The sequence below is a fragment of the Pan paniscus genome, chromosome 8 (genome assembly GCF_029289425.2).
Source record: "Pan paniscus chromosome 8, NHGRI_mPanPan1-v2.0_pri, whole genome shotgun sequence".
Classification (NCBI taxonomy): Eukaryota; Metazoa; Chordata; class Mammalia; order Primates; family Hominidae; genus Pan; species Pan paniscus.
Genome location: NC_073257.2, coordinates 99,651,067 through 99,668,263, shown reverse-complemented (window position 1 = coordinate 99,668,263; position 17,197 = coordinate 99,651,067). Strand labels below are relative to the sequence as shown.

Below are 17,197 nucleotides of genomic sequence, written 5' to 3'. Positions count from 1 at the left end.
TAGCATGCTAATGCATTATAATTAGCATATAATGAGCAGAGGACAACCAGAGGTCACTTTCATGGCCATCTTGGTTTTGGTGGGATTTGGCTGGCTTCTTTACTGCATCCTGTTAATCAGCAAGGTCTTTATAACCTGTATCTTGGGCTGACCTCCTATCTCATCCTGTGACTTAGAATGCCTAACCTACTGGGAATGCAGCCTAGCAGGTCTCAGCCTTCTTTTACCCTGCCCCTGTTCAATATGGAGTCACTCTGGTTCAAATGCCTCTAACAGTTTGTGGTTCCTCATGCATAATGCGTAATATTAGCTGGCAGGAGCTACACCTGGCAGTTGTTGGGTGCTAAATCCTTGTTACTACCCACCATGGAGCCCATGGAAGAAGCAGCTCAATTTTATAATGAACTCTTTTGCCCATTTGCCCTTTCAGACTAATTACTGGTTTTTTTTCTTAAGCCCCCTGAGCTACCGCCTAATATTGTATAAGGCTTCTGATTGAAATTGTTAATAAGTAAATTATACATTAATTTGGGATGAATTGATATAAAGATCAAGTTTCCTCTCTGCCACATGGTATCTCGATCTAGTCAGATTTCTTAGGTCTCATACATAAGTAATTCCTATTAAATTATAAGTGGAATTCCCCACTTTTCTCCCCTTCTGTCATTCTTGTTTTGGAGAAATGCTATGGATTTGGAGATATTTCTCAATTTGGTTACTTAGTTCATCTTTACTTAAAATAATAAAATTATATATTTACTTAATAAAATCACCTTTTTTTCCCCTTAATTTGAATGTTGGGGTTTGAGGAAAAGAGAGTTAACTGATAGTTTCAAGTAGCTGGTAAGCTGGAACAAGTCTGAAAAAATTGTGTGCATTTCGAAGGGCTTTCAACATTGGCAGCACTTTATTTTAATTCAGTGGCTTGCCTTTCTTCTTTTCCGTCTCTCTCAAAAGTGTTTCACCAGGCTTGGCGCAGTGGCTCACACCTGTAATCCCAGCACTTTGGGAAGCCAAGGTGGGTGGATCACCTGAGGTCAGGAGTTTGAGACCAGCCTGGCCAACATGGTGAAACCCCGTCTCTTACTAAAAATACAAAAATTAGTTGGACACGGTGATGGGTGCCTGTCATTCCAGCTACTCGAGAGGCTGAGGCAGGAGAATCACTTGAACCCTGGAGACGGAGGTTGCAGTGAGCTGAAATCGTACCACTGCACTCCAGCTTGTCCGATGGAGCAAGACTCCATCTCAAAAAAAAAAAAAAAAAAAATCCACATTCTGTGTTAATTCGCTTAGGATAAAAATAAATAATTTTTTTAAATGAACATAAATGTATTATAGATGAATCATGTGATCATACTGAAGAGAGTGGTTAAAAAAAAGAACTAACAAGTTACTTTAGAAAGCAGTATTTTAACTGGTTACTATAAGGCTAAAGACAAAAAGGACTGTACACAAATACTGCACTCTAGTTCACAAATTTGCTTTATTTTCTGTTTTGTTTTGTTTTTGAGACAGAGTTTTGCTCTGTTGCCCAAGCTAGAGTTCAGGAATACAGTCACAGCTCACTGCAGCCTTGACCTCTTGGGCTCAAGTGATCCTCCCACCTCAGCCTCCCAAGTAACTGGGACAACAGGCATGTACCACCACGCTCAGCTAATTTTTTGATATTTTGTAAAGGTGAGGTCTTAACTATGTTGCCCAAGCTGCTCTTGAACTCCCGGACTCAAGTGATCCCCACATCTCAGCCTCCCACAGTGCTGGGAATACAGGTGTGAGCCACTGTGCCCAGCCACAAATTTTTTCCTTACAAAGATATGGGTTAGCAATTCTGAAACTATTTTATATGTATACTAGGTTTGAATAAATAGGTAGGTATATTGCTGGTAACGAGAGCCAGCTTTCTGTCAGTGAAAGAAATTACGAAGAAGGAGGAAAAGCTAGAATAACCTGGTGGCATTAGACAGGCAATAGAGGTATCAGTATTGATATGGTTTGGCTGTGTCCCCACCCAAATCTCATCTTGAATTCCCACATGTTGTGGGAGGGACCTGGTGGGAGGTAATTGAATCATGGGGGCAGGTCTTTCCATGCGGTTCTCATGATAGTGAATAAGTCTCACAAGATCTGAAGGTTATATAAGGGGGAGTTTCCCTGCATAAGCTCTCTCTTTGCCTGCTGCCATTTATGTAAGACGTGACTTGCTCCTCCTTGCCTTCCACCATGATTGTGAGGCTTCCACAGCCACATGAAACTGTAAGTCCATTAAACCTTCTTCCTGTATTAATTACCCGGTCTTGGGTATGTCTTTATCAGCAGTGTGAAAACGGACTAATACAAGTATAAATGCCTAGGTTTTTAATATACATACATATAGGTAGATATAGATGTAGATATGTGTATATGAATGTGCTGGTATACATGTTTGTATTTCCTAGCTCTGTCCACTGAGAGAGTTTAAAAGCAATAAAATTACAATAGCAATGAACACACCCAGTATTGAGATCTTGGTTTCTAAATACTATTCGTCAATAAAAGAAACCAGGGCTCCTTGGAGAAGTAGTTGATTCCAGGGCTGAGGCAGGAAGAATACAAAATGAGGCTGGAGCCTCTTGTGCTAGAAAGTAAGGAAGTATTCAAAAAAAGAATGGGGTATATCAAAAGGCACAGAAGCCAGCCTGAAAGAACTCCCAGTTGCCAAAGCTAGAACAACTAGAACCACAAAATCTGTAATGATAGTATTGAATTATAACCCACAGAATAAAATAGACATCTAAGAGTCCATAATGATATAAATAAGCGATTGAATACATGAATATGTGGAAGAGAGGGATAAATCTTTCTTTTGGAGAGATTCCAATTAATAAATGTAAAAGGAATGAGAGAAACAATAAATCGCCATTAGTAATTGTTGCAGACACAATCTATCAATGAAATCTTAAAGTTGTGGGAAAAAATTCAAGTAGAAAGAGTATATTTGTAGAGTCTCAAAGTTTCTATCCCAAGATGTTTACTATTTACAAAGGGGGAAAAGTAACTTCACAGTGGACAAACCCAGCATACCTTATCTTAACCATATGATCTAGGCTAACATAACAAACAAAACATGCACATCATGTACCTTCTTACAGGATGTAATGAAAAGGGCATGTCACTTCTGTGGTATTTTGTCAAAAATACATAACTTTAATCAAATAATGAGAAAACATCAGACTAACCTGATGGAGAACATTTTGCAAGATAAACAATCAGTACTCTTCAAAAGAGTCAAGGTTATGAAAGAAAAGGACAAACTGAGGAACAGTCACAGACTGAAGGAGACCAAGGAGATGTGGTGGATAGACTTTAAAGTGGTCCCCATGGTTCCCCCTTCTGATATGCATGCCTTTATGTAACCCCCTCCCGTTGAATGTGGGTGGGACCTGTGACTTGTTTATAACCAATGGAATATGGTAAAGGCAATGCGAGGTATGTGATTGTGATTATGTGCATGTGATTACACAAGATTATAGCACCTGTCTTGCAAAAGAGTCTCTCTATTGCAAGAGGAATTGGGCTTTTCCTCCCTTCAATTGTGAGGTGTCCACACTCACCCTGAGTGTGGAAGAAAGGAGGATGTGGTAGGTAGCTTTTTCTTTTTTTTTGAGACAGAGTCTCACTCTGTCACCCAGGCTGGAATGCAGTGGCATGATCTTGGCTCACTGCAACCTCCACCTCCTGGGTTCAAGTGATTCTCCTGCCTCAGCCTCCTGAGTAGTTGGGATTACAGGCACCTGCCACCATGCCCGGCTAATTTTTGTACTTTTAGTAGAGATGGGGTTTCACCACGTTGGCCAGGCTGGTCTCGAACTCCTGACCTCAGGTGATCCACCTGCCTTGGCCTCCCAAAGTGCTGGGATTACAGGTGTGGGCCACCACGCTCAGCCAATGTAGTAGCATTAGGTCCAACATGATTGCACACCCAGAACTAGATATTTCCACCATCCCAAAATAGATTGTGTAAAGAGAGCCAGGCAACTGCCCCACATTGGGAGGAGGCAGAAATTTAAATGTGAGGCAGACGGGAACTCCCTATTGGCAACAGAAACTGAAAGACAAAGCAAGAAAAGCCATTGAGCAAATGTCATCAGGCAATGGAATCCATGAGTAAGCAGAGCCTTTAGGTAAAGAAGAGAAGCGTAGACACAGCAGAAGTGAAGACCTAGAAAAATGGTATCACAAGAATGTTGGAGTGCCTGAAGCCAGAACACTTGATGCTGGATTGGCAGAGGTGCTGGTATCCAAAACCCAGCCAGTGTGTACCTCAAAAGAATCCAAGTGGACATTGCCACCACCCAGCAGGCTCTTCTCAGATCAGAAGCTCCCGTATGTCGGCAGACGTCCTTTCACATCAGCCCCACGAGACACCAATCTGATCCTTCCAAATGTGGCTCCACACACCTTGGGAAACTGTCCCACTCAGAGTGCTGGCATTTCTGCAATACTATGTCTGGAGACTTTACCTGGCTCAGGCCTTCCTTAGACTCTAGGCTGTGGCAGCTTCCAAAGTATGCCTTTGACAGCATACTTTGGAATTCATCAAATTCCACTTGAAGATATGTGAGAGCTTGCACAATAGTTTGTCTAAGGACTGTCAATTTGTGATGGATTGAGAGTCTGGTGAAGGGGATCAGAATATACCACCCCCAAATATACCACTTTGGCATAGGATTATTTTGAAGTTAAAGCAATTGAGAAATAGCAGATTCAGAAGGAACTCTCTACCCTCCCCTTTTCTGCCTAAAAGTAGGGTAAATATAACAAATTTCCATTTGTAAAAGTATCTCCCCTCCCCTCTCCCATACCAGAAGGCAGAGAACAACCTGTGTCACAGGAGCTGGTAAGTCAACACTGAGATGAGTCTGCACAAACAAACCTTACGACCATAACCCTTTTCTTCAATGAGCTTCCCCGATATATTTACCCTCCCACAATATACCACCATTAGAAGCCCAAGCCCCTTTTCCTCTGTCTTATCATTTCTCCAGAATTTATCACCCTTTGTTAAGATGATATATAAGCTCTTAGGCCTGACTGATTTGGGTTTTCACTTCTTTTCTGTGACACCTCCCTCCCTATGTGCATGTAAAATAACTTTTTATTAATCTGTCATTTGTCAGTTTAAGTCACAGGCCCCAGCCCCTAAACCCAAGAGGGTATAGGAAAAGTTTTTTTCTTCCTCTACATCTGGAACCTCCCTGCCCATATTTCTTTCAGCACTACTAAAGCGTCAGAACTTTCCTCACCAGTAATCAGGAGTTTTTATCAATTATCATTGCCTTAGTGCAAACATGATAATGAATAGTAGTAAGCTGATGCCTATGCTTTCAATCAGGAGGTCACAACTTACAAAAAATATCGAATATTCATACTCTCTTATAAATTCCACACAGCCAACTGATTCTCATAGAATATTTTCCTTGATTTTTGCCAAATTCGTAGTGCATAGTCAAGCTAGGGTATAATTCAAGCATGATTTGACAAATAAGATTGCATCCTAATCTGCTAACCCTTTTCGCAATAAATTTATTATCATTTCATCTGATATATGATCTGTTAAACTATTTTTTACCCTCATAAAAATTACATTCACTAAAGTGAGCCTCCTTTCAGCTTCTGCACTACCGTGCTGGAACTTCCCTTACTCGTTCATCAATGGCATGAGCAACTTCATTGCTGAATAATAGCTTTTGAATACTGAAAGAATATTTCCTTGATGTTTTGTGCCATTCAGGATGCAATAGCTATAACCATGACTTATTTTTCAAGTTAATCTTCATTGTTCCACTGGGAATATACTGATACGGCAAAAAACTCTAGCGATGAGTTAATTAACTGACTCATTTTACTGAATTCAGGAAGAATTAAAGAGTGATGCTTTATAGGTGTCAAATTCAGCTGTCCTTAATCCTTGGGCAGAGCTAATTTCTGCCAGGAACTATTTAATCCTGCATGAGGCTACAAACTCCTTCCTGAGACTGGTGCTAGAAGTCAGGAAAGGCCTGTGTTTGTATATGTGGTCGGCAGCCTCTGTCTGAGATGGCCTTCATTGTCCCCATCTCCTGCTGTGTCATCTTCTCCCCTTGAAAGTGGGCTGAGCTAATGACTGGCTTCTAGGGACTATAATATGGCAAAAGTGATTGGATGTCACTTCCAAGATTAGGTTATAAGAAGACTGACTTCCATCTTCCTCACTCCCTCCTCCTGTCTCCCTGGCTCCCTCTGAGGACAGCCAGCTGTTGTGTTGTGAGCTGCCCTAGGAAGAGGTCCACCAGGGAAGAAACTAATTAGTCTTCAGTCAATAGCCAGTGACAGCCTGAGGCCTACCAGTAGTCACAGAGTGAGCTTAGAAGTGGATCTTCCCTCAGTCAAACCTCCAGATGAGACCGGATGTATTAGTCTGTTCTTATACTGCTAATAAAGACATACCCGAGACTGGGTAATTTATAAAGGAAAGAGGCTTAATTGACTCACAGTTCCACATGGCTGGGGAGGCCTCACAATTATGGCAGAAGGCAAATGAAGAGTAAAATCACATCTTACATGGCAGCAGGAAAGAGAGCTTGAGCAGGGGAACTCCCCTCTATAAAACCATCAGATCTCAGACTTATTCACCACCCCAAGAACAACATGGGAAAGACCTGCTCCCATGATTCAATTACCTCCCACTGGGTCCCTCCTACAACACATGGGAATTATGGGTGCTACAATTCAAGATGAGATTTGGGTGGGGACACAGCAAAACCATATCACCAGAGTCCTGACTGACACCTTGATTGCACCCTTGTGAGAGACCTTGAGGCAGAAACACCCTGCTAAGCCTGGAACGCTGACCTTCAGAAACTTTGAGATTTTGAATGTGTGTTGTTTAAACCATTAAGTTTCTAATGCTGCAACAGATAGCTAACATGATATGTATTATTACAAATAAAATAGAATATTATTCCCTCCATTGTACAGATGAGGCAAACAACTGTTTGACTAACTTTCCCAGGTTTGCCTAGCCCTTGTATAAAGGGGCTCAGCTGAGATTCCAACCCAGGTGCATGCTCTCAATGTCACTCTGTCTGCCGTCAATGAGTGGCCAGAAACAATAACATATTTCAGTTTTAGTCAGGGGGCCCTGATGCAATCCCTTCTGTTTCCCTTAGGACATTATGGTAATGGTTAGCAATTTACCTCATCAGATCATGTACCTCATCAGATCAGTGTACCTCAGATCCATTAAATTGCTCAACAAATGACTCTCATTTCCTTTTGGACAAGCTGTTATCTCAGTTCTCTCTACACCTGCATTCTTTGCAATTTTATTTGCAAGGTCTTTTCAGAAGGACAGCCAGTTTTTTCAAAGGCAGGTAATCAAACATTGAATGTTTCTTTTTCTGGAAGAAATTCACCAAACTCACATATTCTGAGTTATAACCCAAAGTCTTTTGTTTTGGTTTTGGTTCTTTTGAGATAGGTTCTCACTCTGTTACCCAGGCTAGAGTGCATCAACATGATCATGGTTCACAGCAGCCTCAATCTGCTGGGCTCAAGGGATCCTCCCATCTCAGTCTCCTCAGTAGCTGGGACAATAGATGCAGCTAATTTTTTTTTTTTTTTTTTTTTTTTTTTTTTTTATAGGCGGGGTCTCACAATTTTGCCCAGGCTGGTCTTAAACTTGTGGGCTCAAGCAATCCTCCCATCTCAGCTTCCCAAAGTCCTGGGATTACAGGCGTGAGCCACTGCACCTAGCCCCATATTTTTTAAGTAGTTGAAATAAATGGTATTATTTCAAACTTGCAGCATAAAAAACTGGTGCATCCCATATTTAGTGTGTGAGTAAACCTTCTAGAATAAACAGAAAAGAAGAGTGAGCACATTTGCAGAAGTGGTGATACCAACAATATTCATTCTGTCCTAAAGTGTTACTGCATTAAGAAGCACAAAAAAGGCTTTAGCAAAATGAAATTCTGATACTCCTATCTAAATCAATTGTTACCACTTCCCTGTTCAAGTTGGAATGTGAAAATTTTGTCCCTATTAAAATGAGTCAGCCGAGTTGAGAATGTTTTTTGAGCAGAACTGAAAACAACATGCTAATAAGCTGAACATGTAAGTACTTGCATCCCAAAGATGCACTTGTATGTAATAGGAGTTGTGAAATTATTACATCTAAACCTTAAAAAGCTATTATAATAGGAAGCATTTATTTATTTATTTATTTATTTTTAAGTACAATTTCCATTTTATTTTTCTCCAGAGAATAGTCTGTCTTCGGTCTTTAAGGACTAAGCTCCTTACATGGGCTTTGGTGGGGGTCGTGGGGCAGCACCCGCAGGTCTAAATCAGGGTGGGGGTGTTCAGTCCTTGTGGGCTTCACGAGATCAATTCCTGACTACTTTGCTGTGAATTGCACAACTCACACAGTAATGTAGCTTCACATACAGCTTGGGACGCACATAGGCATCAAAGACGCTCGCTTCAGAAATGTCCCTGACTGCTGTGGCCTCCACTATGTTTTGAATGACGAATTTCTTAATGGCCTTGTCCTTGGACACGCATCGGGCACAGTTCATGCAATGAATAGGCTGCACGTGGCCACGGCCCTTTGTGGCACGACCGTTGTTCCTTCTTTTCTTTGTCATCTTGGAGGGACAGACCGGAGAGAGGGGAAGCATTTATTTTAATTCATTGGTCCCATTGCAGTTCTGGTGTGCTAGTCATACAAAATACAAATATTCCAAGAAACAATCTTAAACTGATATAGAGTGCTCTTTTCAAATAAACCTGGAAAGAAATTATCTGTGGAATTCTGTAAACTTTTTCCTGCCTAAAAAAAACAAAAATTTCAGCCTTAGCCTTAATCATCCATTCCATTCCTTAACCTACTTGGCCATGGACACCTTTCTTAGAATTCTGCTGAGAAAGTACCAGCTTAACCCATCCATGATCTAATGCTTGGGTTCTTTTGCAAATACAAACTCCCACGGTGGTACAACAAAGTGAGGTTGAGTTGTTCAGATTAATTTGTTGTTTGAGGCCCAGTGCTTAGTTGGCTAAGTCAAGACAATAAAGCTAATGCACATAGCACTTAATACTCTTCTGAGTACCTTACATATATTAACTAATTTAACCTTCATAACAACTATGAAGCAGGTAATATTGCTATTCCCATTTTATAGAAGAGGATATGAGGCACAAACAGTGTAAGTACCTACTAAGTAAAATGGCAGAGCAGGATTCAAACCCAGAGAGTCTGGCTCTATAGTCCACATTTGTAACCACTATGTATGCTACCCCTCCCATGTCTGTGCATGCAATTAAAAAAAAACTTATTAGACAGAATAAAATGTTCATTAACTTGGAGTTATTTGTAGAAAAGTCATTCTGTGTAGGAGGAGATCAAATGGTTTTAGAAGAGTATATCTATTTTTAAAATTTTAATGATTTAAAATAAATTGACTTTTTTTTTCAAATCCCTCCAACAACAGGAACTAACTGCTAGCTTCTGAACTATATTCACAGATTGAGAACCTGCTAGGAAGACGTATTTGCATTCATTAGCTCTGTCCACACATGTTCACCTGGTGAACTTCATAAACAACTTGTGTTTTAAAGTAGGTTAATGAGTCCATGAAAGCATGTTCATAATGTCAATTGGCTTAGCAAACTCTTTATTGGAGAAAATGCTTTTGCAGTAATATCTTGAGCCTTGCCCAGGTTGAAAAAAATCAGAAATTTCATATCAGTTGAGTCCAAAGGCAGAAGCTTGATATCAAAAAACACACATCACAGCATTTTCTTGACCAGGTTTCTTTCCTTGTTGGCATCAAAAGAATGGAGAATAGACTAAGTATTATTTTCAGATCTTAAATAAACTCTCCCTCCTATTGGCCAGGATAATTTGAGTTCTTTAAATACATTCCTACAGTTTCAACCGAAACTCTGTAAATGGTAGAATCTCAGCAAACACATGTCCTTTTCAGCCCTGCCACTGCCTGTGGTAGAAGGATGGTGTGACGGTTATTAGGTGTCAACTTGATTAGACTGAAGAATACCTAGATGGCTGGTAAAGTATTGTTGCTGGGTGTGTCTGTGAGGGTGTTATCAGCAGAGATTGACAGTCGAGTTGGTGGACTGGAAGAGGAAGACCCACCCTCAATGTGAGTGGGCACCATACAATCAGCCGCTAGCATGGCTAGAACAAAGCAGGCAGAAGAATATGGGATAACCTTGCTGGCTGAGTCTTCTGGCTTCCTTCTGATCCTCGTGCCCTTGGATATCAGACTCCAGGTCCTTTGGTCTTTGGACTCTGGGAATTAGACTAGTGGTTTCCCGGGGGCTCTTGGGGCTTTGGCCACAGACTGAAGGCTGCACTATCAGCTTGCCTGGTTTTGAGGCTTTTGGACTTGGACTGATCCACTACTGGCTTCTCTCTTCCTCAGCTTGCAGATGGCCTATTGTGGGACTTTGCCTTGTAATCATGTGAGCCAATTTTCCCTAACAAACTCCCTTTTGTGTGTGTGTGTGTGTGTGTGTGTATGTCAGTTGAGTCCAAAGGCAGGAGCTTGATATCAAAAAACACACATCAGAGCATTTTCTTGACCAGGTTTCTTTCCTTGTTGGCATCAAAAGAATGGAGAATAGACTAAGTATTATTTTCAGATCATAAATAAACTCTTCCTCCTATTGGCCAGGATAATTTGAGTTCTTTAAATAGATTCCTACAGTTTCAACCAAAACTCTGTAAATGGTAAAAACTTAGCAAACACATGTCCTTTCCATCCATTTTAAGGATGGATTTCTTTAGTTGGTGTTGGGGTTTCTGGAGTTGGCTCTTTAATCTGATTAGACCTAAAAGTGCTAAGGACTCTACTTCTAATAGTATGGAGAACACTGATAGTTCTTGGTGTGGTTTAGAATTGTGAAAAATAAATGCATTTTATACTTCTGATTCACTGCTCCTCAGAGTCAAGGGGTTTAGTGACTCTATACACAATAACTTTGAACATTTGCAGAGAACCAAGGAATATAATGAAATTGGTTGGTTGTTCCTAAGTTCACTGGACAAGTGCTGAAAAAAAAGGATGAGCTCAGGAATTCTATCTTCTGGCCTCAGAAGCACATATGTAGCCTCAAATCTACTATGATTGCCCTGGGTGAGAGTCTTATCTTCTGCAGACAAAGGGCTGAAATTGCTGAGAATCAGACACAAGGCCTACAGCAAAAGGTTCATGCTTAGCCTTACCAGGTGTCTACTGTTAAAATAAGGGCATTGGTAGGGAAGGAATGAGACCCTGTAACTTGGGACAGGGATGTGTGGGAGGACTTTGATGAATTTGGGGGCACTGAGCTCCTAAATTCTAATAAGCCTTTTTTTGCCAGAGGAGATGGCCTCCCCACTCACAGTGGTGGCAACATCCCCTCCCCGACCCAGGCTGCTATCAGCCTTTCTACATTTGTCTGAAGAGATTAACCCTGCATTGCTTGAGGAAACACTGATGGTCCCCCTGAGGCAGTTGCCAGGCAAGACAATGCTGCTTCTCCTCAGGACCCAGCCCCAACACCCACTCTTTGCTTCTATGGCAGTAACTAGACTCAAGTGCCAGCAGGTCCCTAGAGGTAAAGTTCAGAGTGTGACCCATGAGGAAAGAACTACTTGAGTTCTCTAATTTATAGAAGCAGAAATCTGGAGAATACGTGTGGGAATGGACATTAAAGGTATGGGATAATGATGTGAGGACTAAGTTCTATTTTTTTTATCTTGCCCAAATTCCTATCTAAGGGGTCTGGGGAGTCATGCCCTACAAACCATAAATTCTCATCGGATGGATTTTATTTAACCCTATATATGGTAACTTACTTTCCAACCTGACTCTGGCATAACATCATGAGACAAGGAAGAAAATAAAAATATTTTACCCCAAAACATGTTTTTTTGCTATATCCTGAAATGGCCCTGCAAAGCTGTCTTTTGTGGGGGGAAATTGGCATCTATAAGAATCTCTATTAACATAACTAGATCTTTTTCTTCCAGGCCCTCCCAATCCTAAAGAGATTAACTAAAAGTCAACACCTTTCAAAGATCTGAATAGGAGAAGCATTTGTCATCTGTTGTCTCTAAGGGCAGCCACTGTAAGACTTCAAAAGAACCTTGGTCTTCACAATCTTTTATCTTAACCTGAACATTTTCTTTCTATTGATCCCAGGTCTTTTTAGACAAACTCAACCAGTTGTCAACCAGAAAATGTTTAAATTTACCTAGGGCCTGGAAGCCGTGCACCACCCCCCCACCCCCCAACCCTCCCACCCTCACTCACTTTTGAGTTGTCCCACCTTTCTGGACCAACCCAGTGTATTTCTTAAATGTATTTTATGTCTCATGCCTCCCTAAAATGTATAAACCAAACTGCACTCCAACCACCTTGGATACATACTCTCAGGACCTCCTGAGGCCTGTGTCATGTGCCATGGTCACTCATATTTGGCTCAGAATAAAACTCTTCAAATATTTTCCAGAATTTGACTCTTTTCATTGACAGGTGGAAGGAACGTAAAGTTGGATCAGGCTGGATTTATTAATATGGGCCCACTAAGCAGAGATTCTGCATTTAATGCTACAGCTTGGGGAGTTAGAAAAAGGTTTCTAATAGGACTGCAGTGGTGTGATTTTGGCTCACTGCAACCTCTGCCTCCCAGGTTCAAGCGATTCTCCTCCCTCAGCCTCCCAGATAGCTGGGACTACAAGCACACGCCACCATGCCTGGCTAATTTTTGTATTTTTAGTAGAGATTCACCACGTTGGCCAGGCTGGTCTTGAACTCTTGACCTTGTGATCCCCCTGCCTCCACCTCCCAAAGTGCTGGGATTACAGGCATGAGTCACTGTGCCTGGCCTCAACTCCTTTATTTGGCTTATGCAGAAGACATATGGATCTGGAGAATGACATTGGACTATCATAAGCTTAACGAAGTGGTGACTCCAATTGCAGCTGCTATACTAGATGTGGTTCATTGCTTGAGCAAATTAACACATCTCCTGGTACTTGGTAACTTTTTCTTTACTCCTGTCCATAAGGCCCACCAGAGGCAATTTGCCTCTTACTCCTGTCCATAAGGCCTACCAGTGGCAATTTGCCTTCAGCCAGCAAGGCCAGCAATGTCTTGCTCACAGAGATTTTGATCACTTTTCCCTTCCACAAGATATCACACTAGTTCATTGCATCAGTGACACTATGCTAATTGGACCCAGTGAGTGAGAAGTAGCAACCACTCGGGACTTATTGGTGAAACACTTTCATGTCAGGGTATGGGAAATAAATCCAACTAAAATTCGTGGACCTTCTATGTCAGTGAAATTTCTAGGGGTCCACTGGTGAGGGGCCTGTTGAAATATTCCTTCTAAGGTGAAGGATACATTGTTGCATTTGTCCCCTCCTACAACCAAGAAAGAGGTACAAGGCCTAGTGGGCATATTTGGATTTTGGAGGCAACACATTCCTCATTTGAGTGTGTTACTCTGGCCTATTTATTGAGTGACCCAAAAGGCTGCTAGTTTTGAGTGGGGCCCAGAACAAATGAAGGCTCTGCAAGAGGTCTAGGCTGCTGTGCAAGCTGCTCTGCCACTTGGGCCATATGACCGAGCAGACCCAATGGTGCTTGAGGTGTCAGTGGCAGATAGGGATACTGTTTGGAGCCTTTGTCAGGGCCCCATAGGTGAATCACAGTAGAGGCCTCTAGGATTTTGGAGCAAGGCCCTACCATCTTCTGAAGATAACTACTTTCCTTTTGAGAGACAGCTTTTGGCCTGTTACTGGGCCTTGGTGGAAACTGAACCTTTGACTACAAGTCACCAAGCTACTCCACGACCTGAACTTCCTATCATGAACTGGGTGCTTTCTGACCCATCTAGCCACAAAGTTGGGTATGGACAACAGCATTTTGTCATTCAATGGAAGTGGTATACACATGATTGGGCTTGAGCAGGTCCTGAAGGCACAAGAGAGTTACATGAGGAAGCGGGTCAAATGCCTGTGGTCCCCACTCCTACCACCCTGCCTTCTCTCTCCCAGGCTGCACCCATGGCTTCATGGGGATTTCCCTATGATCAGTTGACAGAGGAAGACAAGACTAGGGCCTGGTTTACAGATGGTACTGCACAGTATGCAGACACCACCTGAATGTGGACAGCTGTAGCACTACAGCCCCTTTCTAGGATGTGCCTTAAGGACAGAGGTGAAGGGAAATCTTCCTAGTGGGCAGGACTTTGAGCAGTGCACCTGGTCGTGCACTTTCCTTGGAAGGAGAAACGGCCAGATGTGGGATTATATACTGATTAGTGGGCTGTAGCCAATGGTTAGGCTGGATGGTCAGGGACTTGAAAGGAGCATAGCTGGAAAATTGGTGACAAATGAATCTTGGGAAGAGGTATGTGGGTGGACCTCTCTGAGGGGTCAAAAGCCGTGAAGATATTTGTGCCCCACATGAATGCTCACCAAAGGATGACCTCAGCAGAGGAGCATTTTAATAATCAAGTAGATAGGATGACCCATTTTGTGGACACCACTCAGCCTCTTTCCCCAGCCACCCCTGTCATTGCCCAAAGGGCTCATGAACAAAATGGCCATGGTGGCAATGGATGGAGGTTATGCATGGGCTCAGCAACATGAACTTCCACTTACCAAAGCTGACCTGGCTACAGCCACCACCGATTGCCCAATCTGCCAGCAACAGAGACCAACACTGAGCCCTCAGTACGGCATCATTCTTTGGGGTGATCAGCCAGCTACCTGGTGGCAGGTTGATTACATTGGACCTCTTACACCATGGACAGGGCAGCAGTTTGTTCTTACTGGAATAAACACTTACTCTGGATATGGATTTCCCTCTCCTGCATGCAATGCTTCTGCCAAGATTACCATCTATGGACTCACAGAACGCCTTATCCACCATCATTTTATTCCACATACAATTGCCTCTGAAAAAGGAACTCACTTCACAGCTGAAGAAGTGTGGCAGTATGCTCATGCTCATGGCATTCACTGGTCTTACCATATTCCCCATCATCCTGAAGCAGATGGCTTGATAGAATGGGAAGAATGGCCTTTTGAAGTCACAATCACAGCACCAACTAGGTGACAATACTTTGCAGGCCTGGGGCAAAGTTCTGCAGAAGACGGTGGGTGCTCTGAATCAGCATTCAATGTATGAAACTGCTTCTCCCATAGCCTGTCTAGGAATCAAGGGGTAGAAGTGAAAGTGGCACCACTCACTATCACCCCAGTGACTCATTAGCAAAACGTTTGCTTCCTGTTCCTGCAACGTTACATTCTGCTGTCAATTAAGGCCTAGAGGTCTTAGTTCCAGAGGGAAGAATGTTGCCACCAGAAGACACAATGATTCAATTGAACTGGAAGTTAAGACTATCACCTTGCCACTTTGGGCTCCTCCTGCCTCTAAGTCAACAGGCTAAGAGGAGTTACAGTGTTGACTGGGGTGATTGACCCAAACTATCAAGATGAAATCAGTCTACTACTATACAATGGAGGTCAAGAAGAGCATGTCTGGAATACAGGAGATTCCTTAGGCCATCTCTTAGTATTACCATGCCCTGTGATTAAGATCAATGGGAAACTACAAAAATGCAATCCAGGCATGACTACAAATAACCCAGACCCTTCAAGAATGAAGGTTTAGTTCACTCCACCAGGTAAAAAATCACCACCAGTAAGGTGCTTGCTGAAGGCAAAGGGAATATAGAATGTGTAGTAGAAGAAGGTAGTTATCAATATGAGCTATGACCACTTGCAGAAATGAGGACTGTAATTCCTGTTTATTTTGTTAAGAATATGTTTGTGCATGTTTACACCCATATTGAAGAAATATCTTCATTTACTTGCTTTTACCTTTATCATGTAACATAAGATTTATTGACTTCATAGCAGTATTTAAGTGCTAACTTTATGTAATAGCATTTAGGTTAAGGATTAGTGTGCTTTCGGTTGTATGAAGAATAGTTGTGTTCTGGTAGGTGTAATTATGACCTTATTATTGTCTTTATTTGGAGATTAAGTATGATTTCAGGAGATGTATATGGGTGCCCAATTGACAAGGTGTGGACTTGTGAAATTAATGTTAGATGTCAACTTGATTGGATTCAAGGATGCCTAGATGGCTGGTAAAGTATTATTTCGGGTGTGTCTGTGAGGGGTATTGCCAGAGGAGATCGAAGTTTGTGTCAGTGGACTGAGAGGAAGACCCACCCTCAATGTGGGGGGCACCATACAATCAGCTGCCAGTGTGACTAGAACAAAGCAGGCAGAAGAAGGTGGAATAACCTTGCTGGCTGAGTCTTCTTTCTTTTCTTCCTCCTGCCCTTGGACATCAGACTCCAGGTTCTTTGGCCTTTGGACTCTAGGACTTGCATCAGTGCCTTGCTGGGGGCTCTTGGGCCTTTGACCACAGATTGAAGCCTGCATTATCTGCTTCCCTGGTGTTGAGGCATTCAGACTTGGACTGACCTACTACCAGCTTCTCTCTTCCCTGGCTTGCAGATGGCTTGTCATGGGACTTCACCTTGTAATCATGTGAGCCAATCCTCCCTATTACACTCCTTTTCATATATACATATATCTTATTAGTTCTGTCCCTTTGGAGAACCCTGACTAATACAGATAGTGACCTGGTCACTTCCTTTTTTAAATCCCATAGTAAGAAGAACTTAAAATTCCTGGCACTTTTCTCACTGACATGAAGAGAGAGGCTGATGAGGTGGGGACTTGCTGAGCCTGAGTTTCACGTAACCTTGTTGAGTCAGGTTTGTAATGCAGTCTTGGTTGTGCCATGAAACAGAAGCAAAGCTCAGAACAATCTTCTATTTCTTTCTCTTTAACAGCTCTGAGATGTAATTCACATAGCATAAAATGCACCCAATTAAAGTGTGCCATTCAATGAATTTTAGTATATTCACAGAGTTGTGCATCTATCAACAAAATCAAGTTTATAATATTTTCATTACCCCCTAAACTTCCTCCACTCCTTGACCATCACTCCACAATTTTCCCAAACCCTACCCCCAACCCAAGAGTCTGGCAATCACTAATCTACCGTCTCTTTATAGATTTGCCTTGTATGGATATTTCATAGACATGCAGTCATAGAGTATATGGCATTTT

At 42.1% G+C, this 17,197-nt stretch overlaps 1 pseudogene; it reads right to left on the bottom strand.

The window, feature by feature from the left end:
• Positions 1-8,085: 8,085 nt before the first annotated feature.
• LOC100981265 (small ribosomal subunit protein eS26-like) lies at positions 8,086-8,669 on the bottom strand (annotated as a pseudogene).
• Positions 8,670-17,197: the final 8,528 nt, after the last annotated feature.